Raw genomic sequence first — 23,074 nt, 5'->3', positions numbered from 1 at the left:
GTGGTTATATAGAAGTTTTCAAAAAGCACTTGTACAAATATTTTAATGATGTCCATCTGCAGGCGATCAGTGATCAGCTTGGGTGATTTTTGCAGTGATGTGAATCTATCCAAGGGCCTTGGAAGTCCATTCTCAGATTTGGTATGCCAATGTCATTTGCAAGTTTTTTTTCCACAAGAGACTGTATTGCGCAGTGGAAGTCCAGTTGATTTCTTGATTTAGTCTCCTGAGAAGCAATACTTTTGTGTTCCATCACCACAAGATAGTAAAAGGTGTACGCAGTATCATTTGGAGATGCTTTCAGAAAATCTTTGAAACATCAGTACAATCTCATGGAAATGCCTGGCCCATGTCCACTCTTACTGGGAGTATCTAGGCGAGGCCTCCATCAGTCACAGTCAACCATGGATTTAAACGCAAACAACAGGAATTCTGCAGATGCTGGAAATTCAAGCAACATACATCAGGACTGACGAAGGGTCTCGGCCTGAAACGTCGACTGCGCCTCTTCCTATAGATGCTGCTTGGCCTGCTGCGTTCACCAGCAACTTTGATGTATGTTGCTTGTCAACCATGGATGTTGCGTACTAGCTGTCTAGATATGCAAGCCTGGACAGTACGATATGGAGAGAAAGCTCCCCAGCTCCACGCATCTGATGAATCCAGAGGAAGAGCAGAGATCAATACAGTTTGGTACCAGCAGCATCGTAGGAGTTGCCAATCAACGTTGAACTCAATGTAGGACTGCCTCAGGGACTCCAGCTCTGGATTTTTCCCTTGGTTTACTCCGGAATCCTTGCTCATGAGTGGATAAGACTGCAAGGCAGCGAAGGTTTGAGATCAGAGAATTCCTCCTCCTGGATGAGCTGCCATCCATGACAGATAAGCCCTATCAGCCCAAAGCAACTGGTTTTAAGGCACTAGTAACTCGTCTTTGCCTCTTCTCCTGTCAGTAGAATTAGTTCTGTCAGACTTAGTAGCTATGCCGCACGTGAGAGCCAAAAGCTGGACTTAATCCACATGCTATTGGGAGAATTTAATAGGTAATGGGAGCTTGTCCCCATTATCACCCCTGACTATAACAACCTTAAGGAGCCATTTGTAAGGAGCACACAAAAACGGAATATATCCACTGAAAGAAGAGGTTCACCTTGCAAAGTAACCTCCACTCTTTTCATCCCTTCAGCCCCATCAAGTAGCTCCTGCATACTTCCAGCAGAGTTGATATGCCACTTTTGCCTCATCAGAACCCACAGGACTGCAGTGGAAATATGTATTCATGCATTACTAAATGACAATAAAAGAGGACTGTGTCCTCATAATCTAATAATCTAATCTGTTCATTAATGCAACAGGAATACTGATGAAGTTGATTATTTGCTGGTGAACACTTGTTTGCTAGTCATGGATTAGGCGGGAGAAGAGAGAAGCAACGCGTCGTGCGTGCTCAGCCCTCTGATGAAAAATGATATCATACCTGTTAAATAGGGGCCGTGGACAATTCTGATTTGATGGAGAAGGGACGTGAAAGCACAGGAACATCTGGAAAAATTTCTGAAATGCTCGTTCGCTGCTATCGTTACTGCGTGGTAGGGAATCTTTTGGAGGGAAGGCCTCAAAATCCCTGGCTTTGCCTGCTGTTGGCGACCGAGAAGGAGGTCGAATCGTTCGGATAGAGATGGCGCTCAGTACTCGGTGTCAGAGAGCTGATCAGAGCTCAAAGTTTATGGATGACTCAGAGTCGGACCGTGATCAGGTATGGCAGGGAGAGTTTTTCTTCCTTCTCTCCGTCTGCGTGAGATGTGGGACATTTGAGAGACTTTGAACTTCTATTGTGTTCATGGACTTCTTCATCAATTTATGGTATTGCTGCACTGTTTGTAACTATATTTTATAATTATGTGATTTTGTTAGTTTTTTTCAGCTTTGGTCTGTCCTGTGTTTTGTGATATCACACTGGAGGAAATATTGTATCATTTAATGCATGCATTACTAAATGACAATAAAAGAGGACTGTGTGTCTTCATAATCTATTAAGCTGTATCTGTGGCTGGTAAAATACTTGGTGGGTCATGGTATTTGATCATGCATTCACTTTTGATCTTAGCCGTTTATGTGCGTTTCTTGAATTTCTTCTGGAAAATGTATAGTTCTTAGTGTCTAAACTGCTGCAATTACCTTTTTTTCAATTGCATTTTGAACAAATTTCTTTCCATTTTGTTGTCTAAGACCTCCTGGAGTCAGTTCTCTCCCATCAGCACCATAGCTCCCTGTTTCCCAGGTCAGAATCGTATTCTGTACAATCACAACTCCAGCTAAAGCCACAATGCAGGTAATCTTCAAAAGGAGCAACTAATTTCAGCTTTAAATTAGGAAGTAACAATTTTGAGCTCTCTGTTGATGAACAATAAAATAAGATTAAGATTAGCTTTATTTGTCACATACAGTGACATACGCCATTTGTGTCAAATCAGATCAGTGAGGATTGTGCTGTGGGCAACCTACGAGCATTGCCATGCTTGTACTGTCAATATAGCGGGCCCACAACTTAATGACCATAACCTCTATGTCCTTAGAATGCTGGAGGAAACCCACGTTGTCACAGAGAGACCGTACAAATTCCTTACAGACCACAGTGGAAATCAAACCCCAAACGGTGATCGCCCGTGCAGTAAAGTGATTGTGCTAACCTTTACACTACCATGACTCCCTTGTCATCCTTGCTTTTCATATCCATCTAATCTAATAGTATGAGTGGAGTCAGCTAACTACATGAACTGTAATCATCCAAATCAGCCTACAAGAGAAGATGTGCAGTTTAATGAAACACTACCATTTCTTGTCTGCTTTTTAAAGCAACCATTTAGGTGCTGCTGTTGCTTACAATCTACCTTAAAATACAAAAACAAATGCATTACAGAATAAATAAATTTAGGTCAAGTATGTCTTTGAATTTTTTTAGTGATGACTAATTTCAAAAAACATAGTATCAGATTTTTCTCTTGACATTACAGCTTTGAAGTGCTATTCCAGTCTGAACTATAGTCTGTGAATTTACTTTCCAGAACCTTAAAGCCATAGGAACATAATATATACGAGCAGAATTAGGCCATTTGGCCCATCAGGTCTGCTCCACCATTTCAACATATCTGATTAATTTTCCCTCTCAGCTTCAGTCTTTTTTCCCTATACCTTCATGCCCTGCCAACTCAAAAGCTTATCAACTGCCTTAAATATACCAAGAATTTGGCCTCCACAACTGCCTGTGGCAATGAATTCCACAGATTCACCACTGTATGGCTAAAGAAATTCCTCCCATTCTCCCTTCCAAAAGGACGTCCCTCTATTCAGAGGCTGTGTTCTCTGGTCTTAGATTCCCCCATAATAAGAAACATCCTCTCCACATGCACTCTATTGATGCCTTTCAACATTGGATAAGTTTCAACGAGGTCACCCTTCATCTTCTGAATTCCAGTAAGTAGTGACCTAGAGCCATCAAACACTCTTCATATGACAAGACTTTCAACCCAGAATCATTTTTGTGAAACCGCCTTGAACACTTTTCAAGGTCAGCATGCCTGTATTTAGATAAAAGGCCCAAAACTGCACACAATACTCCATGAGGCCTTACCAGTGCTCAACATTACATCTTTGTTTTTATATTCTCGTCCATTCAAAATGAGGAGGAGGAGAAGATGGTGGCGCGAAGCAGCGTGCATAGCCTCTCCAGTGAAATGATATCGTATTTGAAAGTAGGATGCCGTGCACAATTCTGATTTGATGGAGACAGCCATGAGAGTACGAAAGAACATCTGGATTAACTTCTGAAATGCCCGGTTCGCTGCTGCTGCTGTGCGATCGAGAATCTCCGGAGGGAAGGCCCCAAAATCCTTGGCTTTGCCTGCTGCTGGCGTCCGGGGTTGAGGTCGAAGCGTTTAGCAGAAATGGTGCTCGGTGCTTGGTGTCGGAGGGTTGGTCAGAGCTCGAAGTTTTCGGACGACTCAGGGTTGGTCTGTGGTCGGGTATGGCAGGGAAAGTTTTCTTCCTTCTCCCGTCTGCGTGAGATGTGGGACTTTCATACTGTTGTAACTATATGTTATAATTATGTGGTTTTTGTCAGTTTTTCAGTCTTGGTCTGTCCTGTGTTTCTGTGATGTCACACCAGATGAATATTGTATCATTTCTTAATGCATGCATTACTAAATGACAATAGAAGAGGACTGCATGTCCTCATAATCTAATCTAATCTAATGAATGCTAACATTGCATTTACCTTCCACACCACCAACTCAACCTGCAAATTAACTTTTAGGGAATCCTGCACAAAGACTCGCAAGTTCCTTTGCTCCTCAGATTTTAAAATTTTTCTCTCCATTTAGAAAATAGTCTATACTTTTATTTCTTCCAAAGTGCATGACTAACCACTTCCCGACATGGTATTCCATCTGTCACTACTTTATCCATTTTCCTAATCTCTCCAAGTCCTTCTATAGCCTCTCTGCTTCTTTAAAACTATGCTCCTCCAGCTACCTTCATATCATCCACAAACTTGGCCACAATACCATCAATTCTGTCATCAAATCATTGACATATAATGTAAAAAGAAGCGGCCCCAATACAGAGCCCTGTGAAACAGCACTATTCACCAGCAGCCAGCCAGAAAAGGGTCCATTTATTCCCACTCTTTGCCTCCTGCTAATCAGCCAATTCTCTACCCATATTAGTATCTTTCCTGTAATATCATGGGCTGATTAAGCAGCCTCATGTGTGGCAGCTTGTCAAAGGCCTTCAGGAGATCCAAGTACACAACATCCACTGAATCTCCTGTTTTTATTTCTTCAAAGAATTCCAACAGATCTGTCAGGCAAGACTCGCCCTTTAGGAAACCTTACTGACTTTGGCTTTTTTTTTTACTATGTACCTCTAAGTATCCTGAAATCACGTCTTCAACAATCGACTCCAAAATCTGCGGTTGGACTAACTGGCCTATAATTTCCTTTCTTCTGCCTCTCTCCCTCCTTTGAAGAGTGGAGTGATATTTGTAAATTTCCACTCCTCCTGAACCATGCCGGAATCAATGAACTCTTGAAAGGTTACCACTAATGCATCTACAGCCCGTTGAGCATCTCTTTTAGAACCTCTAAAGGAACCCCTTTTGAACACCCTAAAGGAAATCTCAGGATATGTGTAATGTTCATGGTATAAAAACCTTCAGTTTATTATGTTGGAACATAATTGTTTATTTATAATGGCAAGCGCAACTTCGGAAATTAATAACGTTGGACTACACAAACACCTGATAGAAATCATTGCAACAGCAGGGACCAAGGATTAGCATGAAGAGAAAATGCACCAGGTATGAAAATAGCAATATTCTTAATGTCACCAGCTGTAGAAACATGCTCCAAGTAAGTGCCCGTGGTCACAAGCATAAAATGGCAATTGGAAAGACACTGAACACCTTGCTGCACTCCAGGACCAGCTTACAGTAATAGAAACAAATCTGCCTGCCCTCTTAGTGCTTTTTGAGTTTTGTTGTAAGTGCCAATTGATCCAGAGGCTGTGACATTATTTTAGATAGATGTGAAAAGTAAGGATCTTAAATATTGGGAAAGAACAAATAAATGGAATTGGAATGCAAGGTGTTTATTTTGGCACAGAGTGAAAACAGATTCTAAACAAAGTTTCATATACCTTTCGAATTACCCTTTTGTTCTGTCCTGTTATCTTAAGTATCATACATCTCTAGGCCTCTCATTTCTTCCACTCTACTCAACTACAATAAAAATAACTTATCCATGGTGCAGTTTTCATATAGACAATGTACTTCAAAGTGCTTTACAATGAGATAAAGTGCAAACATGAAAATAAAAGACAAAGATGTTACTTGAGAGCAAGATTTAATAAATAGATTTTAAAAGTATCGACTGAGTCTGCATTCCTTATAGTTTTAGGTTTTGAATTCCACTGTTTAGGAGTGTAGTTCAAATAAGATAACCTACCAATAATCTTCTGAGGGGGGTTGTTTAAATTTAAGAGACCGATGGAAGAAGACCTGAGAGCTTGAGCAGGATGATTAAACAAAAACAATTCTGTGATGTACTCTGGTCCTAGACTATTAAGAGCTTTAAAAACAACTAAGAGAACTTTAAAATCAGTTCTAAAAGATACAGAATCCAATGCAGAGTAGCTAGGATGGATGTGATATTCTCCCTCACCTTGGTTGTAATTAAAAGTCTAGCAGCAGCGTTCTGAATGAGTTGAAGCTTTCAATGAATCGTTTTGGAAGGCCAGTAAAAAGTGCACTGCAGTAATCTAGGCGATTCGATATAAGGGAGTGAATTCTTTTTTCAGCATCATTATGTGACAGAAACAGAAGTACCATTGCAATATTTAAGTAGAGAAATCCTGCTCCAGTCACTTTCTTTGTGTGGGATTTAAGCCAAGTCAAAGCTAACACTTGGGTTTGTTACTTCTGATTTTACAATTATCTAAACACATGTTGTAAGCTCCTTTATTTTGCTCTACCTCCTGAACTGCATCGCCACTCACTTACCTTTGGTAGATGTGATCAAGAGAGTAAGAACTAGATGGGAAGAAGAGTCTGTTTCTGTTCTGTCTTTGTAAAATGACTATAAAAGGACACATACGTAAGGGCAATATACTGACATAGACTGAGGATTAACAGTCAAATTACAAAAATAGGAATAAATTTATCTTGGTTGAGCAGGCTATAGCTAGTGAGTAAAATAATAATCATGGTTTTTGTACTCTGAGAAGCAATATGTGAGGCCCTGAAGATTTATTACCATTCAGTGCCACTACGTTCCTCAGCACTATTTTCTTACTAATACTGATTTCCTTTAGTTCTTCATCTTAATAATACTTGGCTTGTGAACATTACTGGAAAATTAATGCATCCTCCTCATTGAAGACTAAAGCAAAAATATTGTTTGAATTGCCACACTATTTAACACAAACTGCAGAATGCCAGCTTTGAAAAAGGAAAAGGTCAGCATTCTTTAGAGGATACACGAGTTACGACTTGGATAAGAAGTTAATCAAAGGAGGAGCCTTGCCAGTTAAAATTCAAGCCCAGGAGTTTATTGGTATAATTTCCCATTAGAAGAAAATGGGTGGCACTGGTGTCTTGAATGGTTTGCCACACCTCACTGTTCTGAGAAAATACTACAAATAGTGCAGTTCCTAGATAGGGACAACAGATATGGTCATTATCAAAGAACTCAGAGAATTTTGATGCCTTAACTAGAAAGTATTATAAATCATGACAACTGAGAGCAAGGTTATATTCACAAAGCTTTTGTAAATGCTCCTGGGCAACCTTCAATTACCTCTGACATTTGATATAACGGAAAGATTACAATGACTTTTCCTGCAGAAATACCCAGTCCACCACTGAGAATAATGTCCAGATTAAGGATAATTATCTTAAAATATTTAAGTAAAAATCATTATGACCTTCTGTACAATTATTTATGGGAAATTCATTAGAGTTTTAAGTTATAAATAAACATCAACCGTGGGACCAAATTTACAAAAGCAATCAAAGGTAAAGGTCAATTTAGAATGTCTAATTTCACAGAAATTAAGTCAGGATGTGTTGCTATTATCATTGAAGACTTACAAAACAGTGTCTCTGCAAAGATGACTGTCGACACCACAGATGTGATCTTCATGAGACTCAATGTGAGAAATATTCAAATCAGAAATTAAATACTAAAAATAGATCAATGTAAACAGCTGTAACCATTACTTCAAAATTGTGCTTGCTAAAGATAAGAAATATGTTAAAACTACATTTTCATTATAGACAATCTGAAATTGCATACTATTTATGAAACCATCATATGAAGAAGGCATGCATGAAATGCATGAGTAACTCAGCATTGTCAGGCAGCATCTACGGAAGAAAATGAATTATTGAAATTTTGGGCTGAGACCCTTCATCAGGACTGGCAAAAAAGAGCAACACTCACAGCAAATCAGTTTTTTTTGCTTTGATCCCAGTATCCGCAGATTATTTTGTGTTTACTAGGGAAAAAAGAGGGCAAGAGTCTGAATAAAAGGGTTGGGGTGGGAAGGGGAGCATGAGCTGGCAGTTAATTGAGTGAATCCAAGGAAAGTATCCAGTCCAAACTGAGTACCTAGCTGAGTACTGAAAACCTGTGCTGACCAACTGGCTGGTGTGTTCACAGATGTTTTCAACCTCTTGCTCCAGTAGTGTGTGGTACCCACCTGCTTCAAGCAGGCTTCAATCATACCTGTGCCCAAGAAAACATGGTAATCTGCCTCAATGATTATCACCCAGTGGCACTTACATCCACAGTGATGAAGTATTTTGAGAGGTTGGTGGTGAAACATATCAACTCCTGCCTGAGTGGAGACTTCATCTGCTCCATTTTGCCCACCATAACAACAGGTCCTCAGCACGTGCCATCTCACTGCTCTTCACACAACCCTGAAACATCTGGACAGCAAAGATGCATACATCAGGATACCCTTTATGAAATTACAGCAATTACAGCTCAGTATTTCCCACCATTATCCCCTCAAAGCAAATCAGTAAACTCCAAGACCTGGGCCTTGATCCTGCATTTTCTCACTTGCAGACCCCAGTCAGTTTGGATTGGCAAAGACATCTCCTCTACAATCTCCATCAGCACAGGAGCACTGCAGGGATGTGTACTTAACCCCCTACTCTACCTGCCTTACACCTATGACTGTGTGGCTAAGTACAGCTCTAACACCATATACAAGTTTACTGATGACACCACTGCTGTGGGCTGTATCAAAAGTGGTGATGAATCAGCACACAGGAGGGAGATTGAAAAATCTGGCTGAATGGTGTAATAACAACAACCTCTCACTTAATGTCAACAAGACCAAGGACCTGATCGTAGACTTTAGGAGAGGTAAACCAGAGGTCTATGAACCAGTAATCATTGGAGGATCAAGGGTGGAAAGGGTCAGTAACTTTAAATTCCTGGGTGTCACCCTACCTCAGGGTGTCCTGAACCCATCATATAAATATAATTGTGAAGAAAGCAAGGCAGTGCCTCTATTTCCTCAGGAGTCTGAAGATTTGGCATATCTTCAAAAACCTTAACAAACCTCTATAGATGTGTGGTGGAAAGTGGGCTGACTGGCTGCATGGGAACACCAATGCCTTTGAGCTGAAAATTCCACAAGAGGTAGTGGATTTAGCTCTACATCATGGGCAAAGCCCTCCCAACCATTGAGCACATCTACATGAACTGTTGCCGTGGAAAAGCAGCATCCATCATCAAAGATCTTCTCCACCCAGGCCATGCTCTTTTCTCGCTGCTGCCATCAGGTAGAAGGTACAAGTGCCTCAGATCTCCACCAGGTTTAAGGTCAGCTACTACCTCTCAACCATCAAACTCTTGAACAAAAGAGGATAACTGCACTCATTCTATTCCCAGTGTTCCCACAATTGATGGTCTCACTTAATGACTCTTTATCTTGTTATTTCATGCTCTCATTATTTATTGCTATTTATATTTGCATTTGCACAGTTCGTTGTTTATTGATCCTGTTCACAGTTACTGTTCTATAAATTTGCTAAATATGCCTGCATGAAAGAGAATTTCAGGGTTGTATGTGGTGACATATATGTATTCTGATAATAAATTTCACATTGAACTTTTGAACTTTGAATTTAGGTGAGAGGGAGAAGGTAGAGGGGTGAAGGGAGGAAACCAGAGGGTGGTCTATACCTATGAGACACAACACAGACTGGGGGATTGCCTCATTGAACATCATTGTTGCAACTGTCATAACAGCCAGGTTCTCCAGGTAACCAGCCATTTTAATTCCACTTCCCATTCCAATACTGGCATGTCTGTTCAGCCCAATCTACTGCCATGATAGGCCAGACGCAGACTAGAGTAGCTATATTCCATCTTGGTAGTCTCCAAACTTGTGGCATCAATGTTAATTTCTTGAACTTTCTCTTCCACCTATCCCGTCCTAGATTCTCACATCATCCCCTCCCCTCTCTCCACAGTTTCCCCCTTTCACCTGGATTCACCTATCACCACCAGTGCACATTCCTTCCCACCCATCACCTTTTTATTCTGGCTTCTGCACTTATTCTTTCCAGTCCTAATGAAGGGTTTCATTGTTTTGTGTGCATTTGTCCAGATTTCCAACATCTGCAGAACCTCCAGTCCAAATATAAAGGAAAACATTTGGAATATTTACAGATTCACATTGGACTGGTAGATAAACACATACTAAACATAAAGCTACTTGAGAAGGTATTCAGCCCTCATAACTATTTTCACATTTACTGTCTTATTTTCTAAATTAAAAATATAATGAAGTATGATTTTTTTGATTGTGTATCATGTCAAATCAAAAGAAAAATTCCAAAACCTGTCAACAATTTACTAAAAGAACCAAAATTGTGAGGCTGAAAAAGTAATCATCCACTTTATAATTCTACACTAACTTTCCTATCTCACCAGCTCACCCAATTTGTTGATGTAGATTGTGTTCTCAATGAATTCATAAGAAAAAAATATCCCCTCTGTTTGTAAGGTCCAAGTGTATGGTAGATTTTCAACAGACCAAACCAAAATGAAGACAAAAGAGTATTCAGGGAAAATAGAGGAAATGATAATAGAGAAGCACAACTTTGAGGAAGGGTATAAGACCATCTCAAAGTCACTGAACGTACCTCAGAGCTTAGTGCACTCTATTGTGGAAAAAGTGGACAAATTTTTTTTGCCAGAAAGCTTAAACTGGGAAAGAAATTTGTCTTTCAGCACAACAATGACAAAAGCACACTGCCAGAGCAACTATGGCATGGCTTCAAATGAAGAAAATTGGTGTCCCTAAGTGGCCCTGTCCATAACCAAAAGTAACTACTCCAGTAAGACCTCAAAATCGCTGGCCACCGCAGCTTCTCAATTAACCTAGCACAGCTTGAGCAATGGAGGAAAGAGCAAACCTTGCTCCATGACATTGTGTGAAGCTAATAGAGACTTTTCCAAAAAGACCACTTGCTGTAATAGCTGTGAGAGGTGGTTCAACTTAGTGCTGAGCAAAAGGGGATGAATACATTTTATCTGCTGACATTTCAATTTTTAAATGTTTAGTTTTTCATGCTTTACAATTTTCCCTGTTTTTATTAGGCTCTGTTCTGAAAAAAAGTACGTGATTCACAAATAAAAATTCTCAGTTAAATTGAACAAAATCCCTATTTGTAATGCTCATGTATGTGGGAAAAAAAAGTGTTGAGAGCTGAATTCTTTTACAGGGCACTGTAACTTACTATATATCTCCACAGATTTGATCAACTTGCCCCACCACCTACCTAATCTTCACCCAAGGCCAACAGGTAATTTCAAGGGAAAGTGTAATCACCTGATGATGTTTGTGACATTTTCTTTTGCCCAAAAGGAACTGAGGTCAGAACCAACCTTAATTATGCCCCAGAAATGAGATGTGACATGTCAGCTAATGTGACATTCTGGTGTACTAGTAGAACTATTTTTTTCTGTCAATGAAGATGAAGTCCCAGTTGCAATGAAAGTCAGCCATGTCTGTAAAACCTCCTTAACTGTGGGGGTAAAAGTAGATGACGTGCCACTCAGTCATGTGAATACAGTAGGTCATTGAGAATATATACTCAGTGGGCACATTATTAGGTACCACCTGTACCTAATATGTGGCCACTGAGTCTATGTTCGTTGTCTTCTGCTACTGATGCGTTTGGTGGTAGGGTCTCGTTGAAGATAGTGAAAGATGAATCCTTGCACCGTTTCAAGATTCAGAGCAAAACACACAAAATGCTGGTGGAGCTCGGCAGGTCGGGCAGCATCTATGGACATGAATAAACAGTTGACGTTTGGGCCGAGGCCCTTCGTCAGGACTGGAAAGGAAGGGGGAAGAGGGAAGAATGGGAAGGTGGAGGGGAGGGGGAGGAGGACAAGCTAGAAGGTGGTAGATGAAGCCAGGTGTGTGGGGGAGGGAGGATGAAGTAAGAATCTGGAAAGTGATAGGTGGAAAAGGCAAAGGGCTGGAGAAGAAGGAAACTAATAGGAGAGGAGAGTGGATCATGGAAGAAAGCATAGGAGAAGGGACAGCGGAGGGGGCTGGTGATAGGCAGTTGAGGAGAAGAGGTAAGAGGCCAGAGTAGAAAAAATAAAGAAGAGGGAAGGGGAAGGAGAAGGAGAAAAATTACTGGAAGTTGGAGGGTACTTCGACAGAATATGAGGTGTTGCTCCTCCACTTGACAGTGGCCTCATCATAGCAGAAGAAGAGGCCATGGACCAACATGTTGGAATGGGAGGAATTGAAATGGTTAGCCACCAGGAAATTCCACTTTTTGCGAATGGAACTGAAGTGCTCAACAAAGCAGTCCCCCAATCTACATTGGGTCTTACCATTGTAGAGGAGGCTGTCCCAGGACCACCAGATACAGTAAATGACCCCAACAGATTCGCATGTGAAGTGTTGCCTCATCTGGAAGGACTGAATGGAGAAAAGGAAGGAGATGAATGAGCAGTTGTTGCACTTCTGCCGCTTGCAGGGTTAAATGCCAGGTGGGTGGGTAGTGGGGAGGGATGAATGGACAAGAAATCATGAAGAGAGTGATCCTTGCAGAAAGCAGAGAGTGGGGGTGAGGTAAAGGTGTGTTTGGTGGTAGGGTCCCATTGAGGATGATGGAAGTTGTACATTCAGAGATGCTCTTTCACATACCACCAATGTATTGCATGGTTATTTGAGTTAACATCACTTTCCTGTCAGCTTGAATCAATCTGGCTATTCTCCTTTGACTTCTCTCATTAATAAGTCATTTTTGCCCACAGAACTGGGGTTCAATAGATGTTTTATTTTTGTTTTTCTCACTATTATCTGTAAACTTTAGAGACTGTTGTGCATGAAAATCCCCGGAGACCAACAGTTTCTGAGATACTCAAATCACCCATCTAACACCAACAATCATTCCACGGACAGTAATTTAGATCACATTTCTTACCCATTCTGATGCCTGGTCTGAAAAAAAAAGACAATTTAATGTCCTGACCATGCCTGCATGTTTTTATGCATTGAGTTGTTGACAAGAATGCAGAAACGGGCTAAGAAAAGAAGTTTTATTTTCTCAGGTCTCTCCTAATTCTCTAACCCTTTCTTTTATACAAGTCTAGATCAGTGATTCCCAAGGGGGTGGTTACGTATCCTAAGGGGATGCTAGGGGAAATAGAATTTGTCAGGAGCTGCTCAAGATGCTTGGAGAGGTGGGGGTGGTAATTGGTACTTAACGTGAGGCACGAGACCTGACCAACCGTGTCAACTTGCGGCCATTGTCAGCATCTGATAGGCATTCCCAGTTTGTCAATTCAATGTTACATACCTGGAGAATGGTTTTATTCCATTTCCATCAGATCTGTGACACCGCATGTGTCTTATTTGTAATACTGTGATGTCTAATGAAGACATGAAACCATCAAGATTGCAGGAACACTTCCATAAAAGACACCCTTAAAAGGATACTTATGGTATTACTCAGTTCCAGAAGATGAAAGAAGCCTTTGAAAAGCATTGCACACTCAAGTCATTTGCCAAAAAGCTAAAAATGACCTTGATAGTGGTTTCATTGCTTCTTGTAACATTTACAAAATGGTAGCAAAGTGTGGAAAATCTCATACAATTGAATTGGTGAAAGATTAATAATGCCTGCTGTATTAAAAGAGCTCACCACTGTTCTCAAAATGGATACCAATATTTTAAAATCAATTCCTCTGAGTAAGAACTCATTGTATTGATGAAATAAGTGAAAATATTGAGTATCAACTGTGCACAGAGCTACAAAAAACAGAATTTGGGATACAACTGGATGAGTCAACTGTGTGAGACAATCAGGCACTGCTAATGGCATATGTACTGATTATCAAAAATGGAAGAAGTTTATGAAGAGATTCCCTTTTGTAAAAAGTTAACAACAAATATCAATGTAAAGTCAATCTATGATGAGCTCAAAATATATATTAAGGATAAATGTATTCTAATTAGGAACACAGTTTCTTGTGCAACAGATGGAGTATCACAGCGGTCCCCAACCACCGGGCCACGAGGAAACGATATGAGTCAGCTGCACCTTTCCTCAGTCCCTGTCACGTCCACTGTTCAACTTGAACATAGGATTGCCAACTGTCCCGTAATTGCCGGGACATCCCGTATATTGAGCTAAATTGGTTTGTCCCATACGGGACCGCCCTTGTCCCGTATTTTCCCCGCTAAGGTAGAGCGTTCCTATGAAACCTTTTGTGCTGAAATGGCATAAAGTGAAGAAGCAATTACCATTAATTTATATGGGAAAAAATATTGAGCATTCCCAGACCCAAAAAATAACCTAACAAATCATACCAAATAACACATAAAACCGAAAATAACACTAACATATAGTAAAAGCAGGAATGATATGATAAGTACACAGCCTATATAAAGTAGAAATAATGTTAGTACAGTATAGTCGGGAAGATAAAGACAAAACTGATTTGTGGGGAAAAAAAATTGGCACGCATGCGCACGTCACACATGCACACACAGGTGCCCACGCAATGCTTCATGGTCATGGTAGTCTTTCCTGGGGTACAGTGTCCTGGGATTTGACTGCTACTTTTGTCCATTATTTGGGAGTGAGAAAGTTGGCAACCCTAACTGTAAAAGACATGTTGAGGTGAGCTTAACCCTACTTGAACACCCCGCACCCCCTCCGCCCCCCAATTCGGCTGGTCCGCAAGAATACTGTCAATATTAAACCGGTCCGCGGTGCAAAAAAGTTTGGACACCCCTGGAGTACCATATACGACAGGTCACTATGCTAGTTTGCCGACATTCAATTCCAAGTTGGTTTGCAATTCATTGTGTAATTCATCATCAACATCTCACAGCTAAAAGAATTTGACTGATCTGAAATTTCAGTCTGGGTAATTAACCCATTTCTTTGCATGATGGAAGAACAGGAAGAGAGCTTGTAAGAAGAAATGATCGAAACTCAGAATGATGAAGCAGCAAAAATGCTTTTCAAAACTGTCGGCTTTTGTGGTACGTGGCTACACTGTCTTAAAAAGTTTCCTGGTGTTTGGAGAAGAGCCAAACTGCTCTTCACTGCATTTCCATCCTCCTACCTTGTTGAAAGAGACTTCAGTGCAGAAAACCTCATACTCACAAAAAAACAGAAACCACTTGGACATTGTTACATATGGGGACTTAAGGCATTTGACCTCTTACAAAAAACCATCAAGCACAAGGATCACATTGATATTGAAGCTGCTGTATAGCACACAGGTATCGTGTAAACTAGGTTTAAAGACAAATTAAAACAGAATCATTTTGCTCATGTTAGCATATGCAGACGTTCTCTTGTTTGTGAGCATATGGTAGACATGTTTTTACTCTATGGGGGTGACAAGAAGTATATTGTGCCTAAGAGTAGCTTTGGAAAGTATGAAGGTGCTTCAAGGGGATGTTGGCAAGTACGAAAGTGCTTTAAAAGGTACTAATAAAAGGTTGGGAAACACTGGTCTAGACCCCTCATCTTAAATATTTCTGTTAAATCTCTAATTAGTCCTCTCTGCTCCAAAGTGTCTGTTTGTGTGTTGAAACTGTGGTCCCTCACCCTAGGATCCATTCTCATAAATCCTTTTGGACCCTCCTCAGTATGTTTACATACTTCTTTCAATGTGGCAAACAGAATTTGATACAATATTAAATTATCACATCATTCCTATCATAATATCAGAATACAATCTTGAATCTTGACTATTGAACAGAATGACCTGCTTAGATCATATGTTTCAAACTCTGCTTATAAGCCTTCGATGTGACACCTTGTCAAAGGCTTTTTGAAAGTTCACAAATTAAGCTCATCACCTTTGTCTTTTGCCGCATCAAAAACTCTATTAAATTAAATTAGTTAAACATGATTTGTCCTTAACAAATCCATTCTACTTGCTAGAATTGATTCATTTTCTTCTAACTTCTCTTTAAACTTGTTTCTAAAAGCTTTCCCACCACTGAAGTTGAATTAACTAGCCTGTAATTGCTGGTTTTATCCCCCCCGCACCCCCAGCACCATTTTGAGCGAGGAGGAACTATGTGGTACTCTTCTGTCCTCTGGTACCGCACTTATTCTACAAACAAATTGGAAGATTATGGTCAGTGCCCCAGAACTTCAAATACTTCCCTCAAACTTCTAGGATAGATCCTTAGCCAGTGCTGTTGACTTACTTACAGGTATTTTAAATTCAGCCAACTTTTCTAACTTTGCTATCAATGATTAATGTACACAGTCTCAACTATTTCCTTTGGATAGTGGATCCACTTTTACTTTGCTTGCACCCACCTCCCTATTGAGAGCAAATGTAAAGAAACACATCGCCAATGGCTTCAGCATGAAGGACCAAGTTTTATGTTGTCCTCAATGGATTCCATCCTAACATGAAATAAGTTTTTTGTTTTTTTTCCAGTCACAAACTCTCTTTGCCTCTATTATTTGTAATTAGTTTGGTGGTTGCTGGTACAGTATTTATAACTTGACACAATACATGCGGCCTTTTGTTTTGCCGTGCCTTCTTTTATGTCAGAGAGCTGAGAAATTATTTGTTCTTTACTTGCCCTCTTGGATGTGCCTCAATCATACCCCAACCTTCTTTTAAAACCATCCAACTGTTCCAGTTCTGCCTGTCAACTTTTATTTCCAGGTTACCTGGGCCAGATTCACTTCCATTTGATTTACTTGTATTGTTCCTTTTCCTTTTCTATATCTAACTTAAAGTTTACAAAATTATCATCACTATCCCCTAAGTATTCCCTGACTGAAACTTGATGCATTTCATATAATTCATTCCACTGAAACAGATCCAGCAATGACAATGTGACATTTCCTCATGACAAGAAAAATAAAACTGGACAAAATTAACTTCATCACATGTTTGAAATTCCTCACCCTCTACATTTAATTGTATTATTAATTATATTGAACTAATCAAAGTTAAACCATTATAATTAAACTTTGTAAATACACTGAAGAAGTTAGGGTATATGGTGCATTTGATATTCACTGACAAATCATGTCCCTGCACCTCTCAATTCAAGCCAGAAGCAGGTCTTGTTACAATAGTCAATGAGAACTGCACTGGTCTGTCTTGTGTTGCTCTTAAACTGATCCCTGGAATATCAGACTGCTATTTGTGGATAAAGTGATGCCTCTTTCCAAAGTCAATTACAAGTCTTCCAATAATAGTATTGTGCTCAAATCTTTATCTATTTCGTATTGGGAAAAATCTATGAAATTATATTTACATAAAATGTAGCCTTGGTTCAACCTCCTTTCTAAACCGTTATTGTATTAATTACCGTTTCATCGTGGTGGCTCTTCATCCCAGACATAGTGTTGTTTTAATTCTTCAGCTACATTTGCATTTATGGAACAGCTGCCTGCAGAATATCTTGAAACTATTTGTTTGCTTGTGTTGGCTCTTATTAAAGGCACAATGGATTCTTTTTCGAACATGCTGCACATCTGTTTGAGCAGAAATCACCTTAGCTCCAATTGGTTTTGTGTTCAAAAGCTTGTCTCTAGAGCATGAACTGAAGAAATTAATTCAACCATATTTCTCCTGTGCATTCCTTTTATCTTGGATTGATTCTTAGAGGGTTTAATGGATGATCTCAAAATTATGATGATGACATTTCTAGTCTCTGTAGTTTAACAAAGAATTTGAGCTTCATATTCCAATCAGGAAACTGATTTCTTACTTTGATTGAAAACAATAAAGAAAACATTGCTGATACCGGACATCTGAACAGAGAAACTGTTGTACATTTTAGGGCTGAGATTCTTAGTCAGAACTTTCCAATGTTTCCACAGTTTCTCTTTCTGATGGTGCTGTCTGACCTTCAGAGATTTCTCAGCACTTTCTGTTTTTTAAAACATTGAAATTGGGCAATGTTATAAAATGATTGAGATTGGGGCAATTACTCATTATGCAATTTGCAATCTAACCCAATGCACTTCTGACCAAAATTCACCCCTCCCATCAGTCACCTTGATCAACTGCTAATCCTACACTCTATCAAATTCACCCTCTGCTACTAACCTGACACCATAAATGTTGAGACCAAAACTCACTGTAGATCTAATCTCCCCTGATTTCCATCAAGTCAGTTTGCCCCAGACCACTTTCTTGAACTCCTTCCCCTTGCAATCACATTGGTCCTGAAAACAAACATACTTTGTGTCAGTACCTCCAGTTGAACTCTGTCTTTTTGTGTGTATCCCCCTAGCTGTCAATCTGTGGTTTTGTATTGTCATGTGCTCCTGCTCTACTCCGGCCCCTTATTACTGAGTACTCTGTCTCTCATCTATTTCTCATTATTACCTGTATTGCTGCCACCTGTGTCTCATTGTGCTCCACCTATCATCTGCCTCTCTGTTTATTGCTGTGTATTTCAGTCTTGTGTGTTCACCTGTTTGTTGCCAGATTGTGCCAGTGAGTTTTCCTGAGTCTTTCCAGCATTTGTATCTGTACTCTGTCTGTCTGAATATCGACTCTGCCTGTTTCTGTATTCTGTTTTTTGGATTCCTCTGGATGTTTTGATCTCTGCCTGAACTTTGATGCCGACTTTGTTTGCTGCTCGGGATTTGTTACTCAATTAACATCACTGTGTGCACAGTACTGGGTCTGTGATTGGATTCCTGCTCTAGCGTCCTGACACTTTGAAAGAAAAGCATGATGAAAAGGTCTTGAAATTCCCTCACACGCTTTTGGAAGTCTGTCACTCTACAGCTAAAACCCATCATAACTGATACTAGAGCAACCTTGCAGCAGTTCCTACAGCTTAGAATATCTGGCTGGAAATTCAACCCCATGACTTTTCAATAGGATTTTCCTTTGCACTCATATCTTTTAACTTGGCATAAAACTCACAAAAATGTCATTATTGATTGTGCAATGCCCATTATTCAACTCCAGCATCACTTTTAACTCCAGAGGTCTGAAAACAAGATATTTAATCCAATGACAAATAGTTGTTCTGCCTCTGTTTCCTCTTAAACTCCATTTTTAAAAGACCAATAACACTGGACACTAAATATTTTGCTTCCTGAATACTTTTGACTGTATCTTATAGACTTTGGGCTGCTGATCATGAAAATCACCACAAAATTTCCTAGCATGCACCATTTTTTTGAAATAACCTATATTTGTTATTTCAATTCATAATTCAAGTCAGAATAACTGATACCAAGATTAAGGAAGGCATTTTTGTTGGTCCACAAATCAAACAGGTCATCAATGACAGGCAATTCAAAGAACTTCTAGTGGGATGAGAGAAAATCACATGGAAGACATTCAAGGATGTTGTTGAAATGTTTCTTGGCAACTCAAAGCACCAAACAACATGCAGTTGGTTGAAAACTTGCTATGGTGTCATGCTTCAAGCATGAAGTGCAAATTGTCACTAAATTCATTTTCTGCATTCCCATTTAGACTTCCTTGCAAGTCTTGGCACTGTTGGTGTCGAGCATGGTGAAGGATTTCGCTAGGACATTGCGGTCATGGAGAAATGGTATCAGGGCAACTAGAATCCATCAATACTGGTTGATTATTGTTGGGCAATTGAGTGAGAAACCTCTGAGTACAAATAAGAATCATCAGCAAAACATTTTTAGCTTAGTTGAATTATTGCAAAGCACTATTATGAAACTAAAAGCATTATATTCAATAAAAGTTGATTTCTCATTTCTGTAAATTCCTGTGTGATATAAATAATCTGATATTTATGTTCAGCTTCAAGCGGTCTATCATAATGAAAAAATATTCTGAGGAAGGAACACTTCTGAAAAAATTTGTTGTTCAGTATAATCAAACTGCATTCTCTGTGCTCAATGTGATCTGTGGCCTTAAATATAAGTCAGGGATATGGTCACCCTCAGTTTCCTCGCCTCAGGATAATTACCTCTGCTCTTTACCATGGATTCATTATAGCACAAAAGAAGCTTATCCAATTTGTTGAATCCATGCTGGCTTCATAGAACAATACAATCAATCCCATTATTCAGTTGTCCTGTTCTGCCTACTTCAGACAATGCAATTGAATTACTTCATCTTTAACAATCTCTGGTTTTCATTTTATTCTGGTTAATCCTTGGTTTCATTTTACTCTTCCTAGATCTCCATTCATGCCACTGAACTCTGCCCTTTCATATCAGATTGCTCCTTGCTCTGACAAAATCCGAATTTAAATCTTAATGATCAGATGATCACTCTTACTTGAGTCTTCTCCCATGGATAGTTCACATGGTTCAATTTATTCTTTGGGAAAAAAGAGATAAAATGACTTATTACAGACCAGAAAATTTAGGTTTGACTTTGTGCACATTATTAGCAACTCTTTTAAGGGATGCATACACCTTTACTTAAAAAAGCACAGTTTGATCTAGAACAGTCACCAAGTTCTTGTCTGACTGCTGAGTGAGTACTTAGAAGAAGTTACAAAGGGTTGTTGAAGAACACAGTATGATTAACAGCCTATGTGATTATAACAAAATTTTTACAAGGTTCCACAGGTTCAAGAACCTGAAGTTGTGCAGGGTCCAATGGAGATTCGCAAATTTGATTTTAAAATGATTCAATGGCAGGAAGTAAAAGGTACTTATTTGGAAAGATTTGTCCTTCTCAGCTCAACCTCAGTTGGCTCCTGACAGTGGGATCCACAAGTGTAACAAGGGTGTCTGAACCAGGGACGTTATGGAAAAGTTCCATATCTTCAGCCAATAGACTACCAGAAGAGACTTAGACCAGGTGGACCCAAGTACAGAGGAAACCAGAGGTGAGGGTGGAATTGAACAAAGAATCTTTACTTGTGGGTTGGTTAGTAGAGAACAGAGAAATGACTCAAGAATCACAACACAAAGGGCAATTTAACTCAAGCCTGAGCAAAAACAAACAAAACACAGGAAAAAATAGACAACAAAACAAGGCACAGGTGCACTGATAACTAAAACAAGACATGGTTGAAAATAATTAATGAATAATCAGGGGAGGTTCCTTAAGGTTGTTATAGCCAGGGGTGATAGTCGGGATAAGCTCCCACTAGCTATTAAAATGCTCCCAATGGTGTGTATCTCAAATAGCCTCCGAAAATCAAGTCTGGCTCCTTACCGTCACATTTCCTTCAGGCAGATGGAGCTTTCAGGCAGTGGTTGGCAGCTCATTTAGGAGAAGGACAACTTTGATCTCTCATCTCCTCTGTCTTGCAGCTATATGCACTCACGGGGAAGGATTCGGGAGTAATCCCCTCGAAAAGAATCTGTTGCTGGAGTCCCTAAGGCAGTCTTACAGTGAGTTCAGCACTGCCTGGCAACTCCAGCAATGCTGCAGGTGCCCAACCGTATTGGCCTCTGCTGTTCCTTTGGATTTATCAGCTGTGTGGACAGAGGGAGCCTACTACATAGGCAACAGCTTGCTCTCCATATGGTACTGTCCTAGCTTGCATATCATGCAGACAGCTGGACACAACATCTATGGTCAACCCCGACCAGTGGAAGGCTTCAACCAGGGGAGGTGTGTTGGTGCCTGAAAGGACTCTGCCTCCCCCAGGTGGGCAGAGTGAGGCATGAAAGCAAGGTTCAGTTCTCAGTCCTTTGGCTTTTGTAATACTGTGTGTTCTGGTTAATTGGGACGGCTATTTATTTGGGGCAACTCCTAAAGAGCAAGAACTAATCAAGAAAGTTATCAGGATTTTCTTAGTTGTGGCCACATAATTGGGACTGTTGATGAATAGCTTCTAACTAGCATCAGTTGTGGTTGTTAGTCACTACACTATGCTTAAGAGTGGTCAGTTTTAAAATAGTGTCAATTGCATGTATTTGTGTTCAGAAAGCAGTGAATTTTTGTCACTGATAGTTGGCAAGAAATAAGCAGTAAGACAATTCAGAACCATTTTGTTCACAGTGGTTTCAAGCATTTCAGTTTGGAGATGCCAGAAATGGCCAGGAGTGAAAAAGGAACAATTTCACTACTTCAACAGGTTAAGAACTACAAAGAATCTGAAGGTATTGACAATGATCTTGACGATAAAAATAAAAATCAGGATTTGGAGGATGCAATCGTCTGAAGCATTGTATGAAGTCAGTCCATTATATCCACTAAGTGTCTGCATTGATTTTCAAATGAAGTCAATCAAAAGAACATGGCAGACGAATTCCACTGTTGATAGCAATCAGGAACAAATAGAGTATTATAGTACTGTAGTAGCATTGATGGTATTCTAATTTGTTCTGTTTCATTTACTGTAAATACATAAATTGTTACTCAATAAACAGTTTTTACACCTTTTAACTATTCCCATCAAACCAGCTAATTGGGGTAATTGCTTAATTGAACTAAAATGTATGTGTCCTGATGTGTCCCAATTAACCAGAATCCACTGTTTACAGTGCCAATAGAAAGTATTCATCCCCCTTGGAAGTTTTCATGTTTTATTGTTTTACAACATTGAATCACAATGGATTTAATTCGGCATTTTTGATACTGATCAACAGAAAAATACTCTTTCATGTCAAAGTGAAAACAGATCTCTACAAAGTGAACTAAATTAATTACAAATATAAAAGTCAAAATAATTGATTGCACAACTATTCACCCCCTTTAATATGACACTCCAAATCATCACTGGTGCAGCCAATTGGTTTTAGAAGTCACATACTTAGTTAAATGAAGATCGCTGTGTGCAGTCAAGGTGTTTCAATTGATTGTAGTAAAAATAAGCCTGCATCTGGCAGGTCAACTGCTGCTGAGTCAGTACCCTGGTAAAAACTACACCATGAAGACAAAATAACACTCCAAGCAACTCCACGAAAAGGTTATTGAAAAGCACAAGTCAGGGGATGGATACAAGAGCATTTTCAAGTCACTGAATATCCCTTGGAGTACAGTTCAGTCAATCATCAAGAAATGGAAAGGATCTGCTTAGAACAGGTTGTCCTCAAAAACTGAGTGACCGCGCAAGAAGA

Source organism: Mobula hypostoma, chromosome 16, assembly GCF_963921235.1.
Source record: "Mobula hypostoma chromosome 16, sMobHyp1.1, whole genome shotgun sequence".
Classification (NCBI taxonomy): Eukaryota; Metazoa; Chordata; class Chondrichthyes; order Myliobatiformes; family Myliobatidae; genus Mobula; species Mobula hypostoma.
This window is presented reverse-complemented; position numbering follows the sequence as displayed.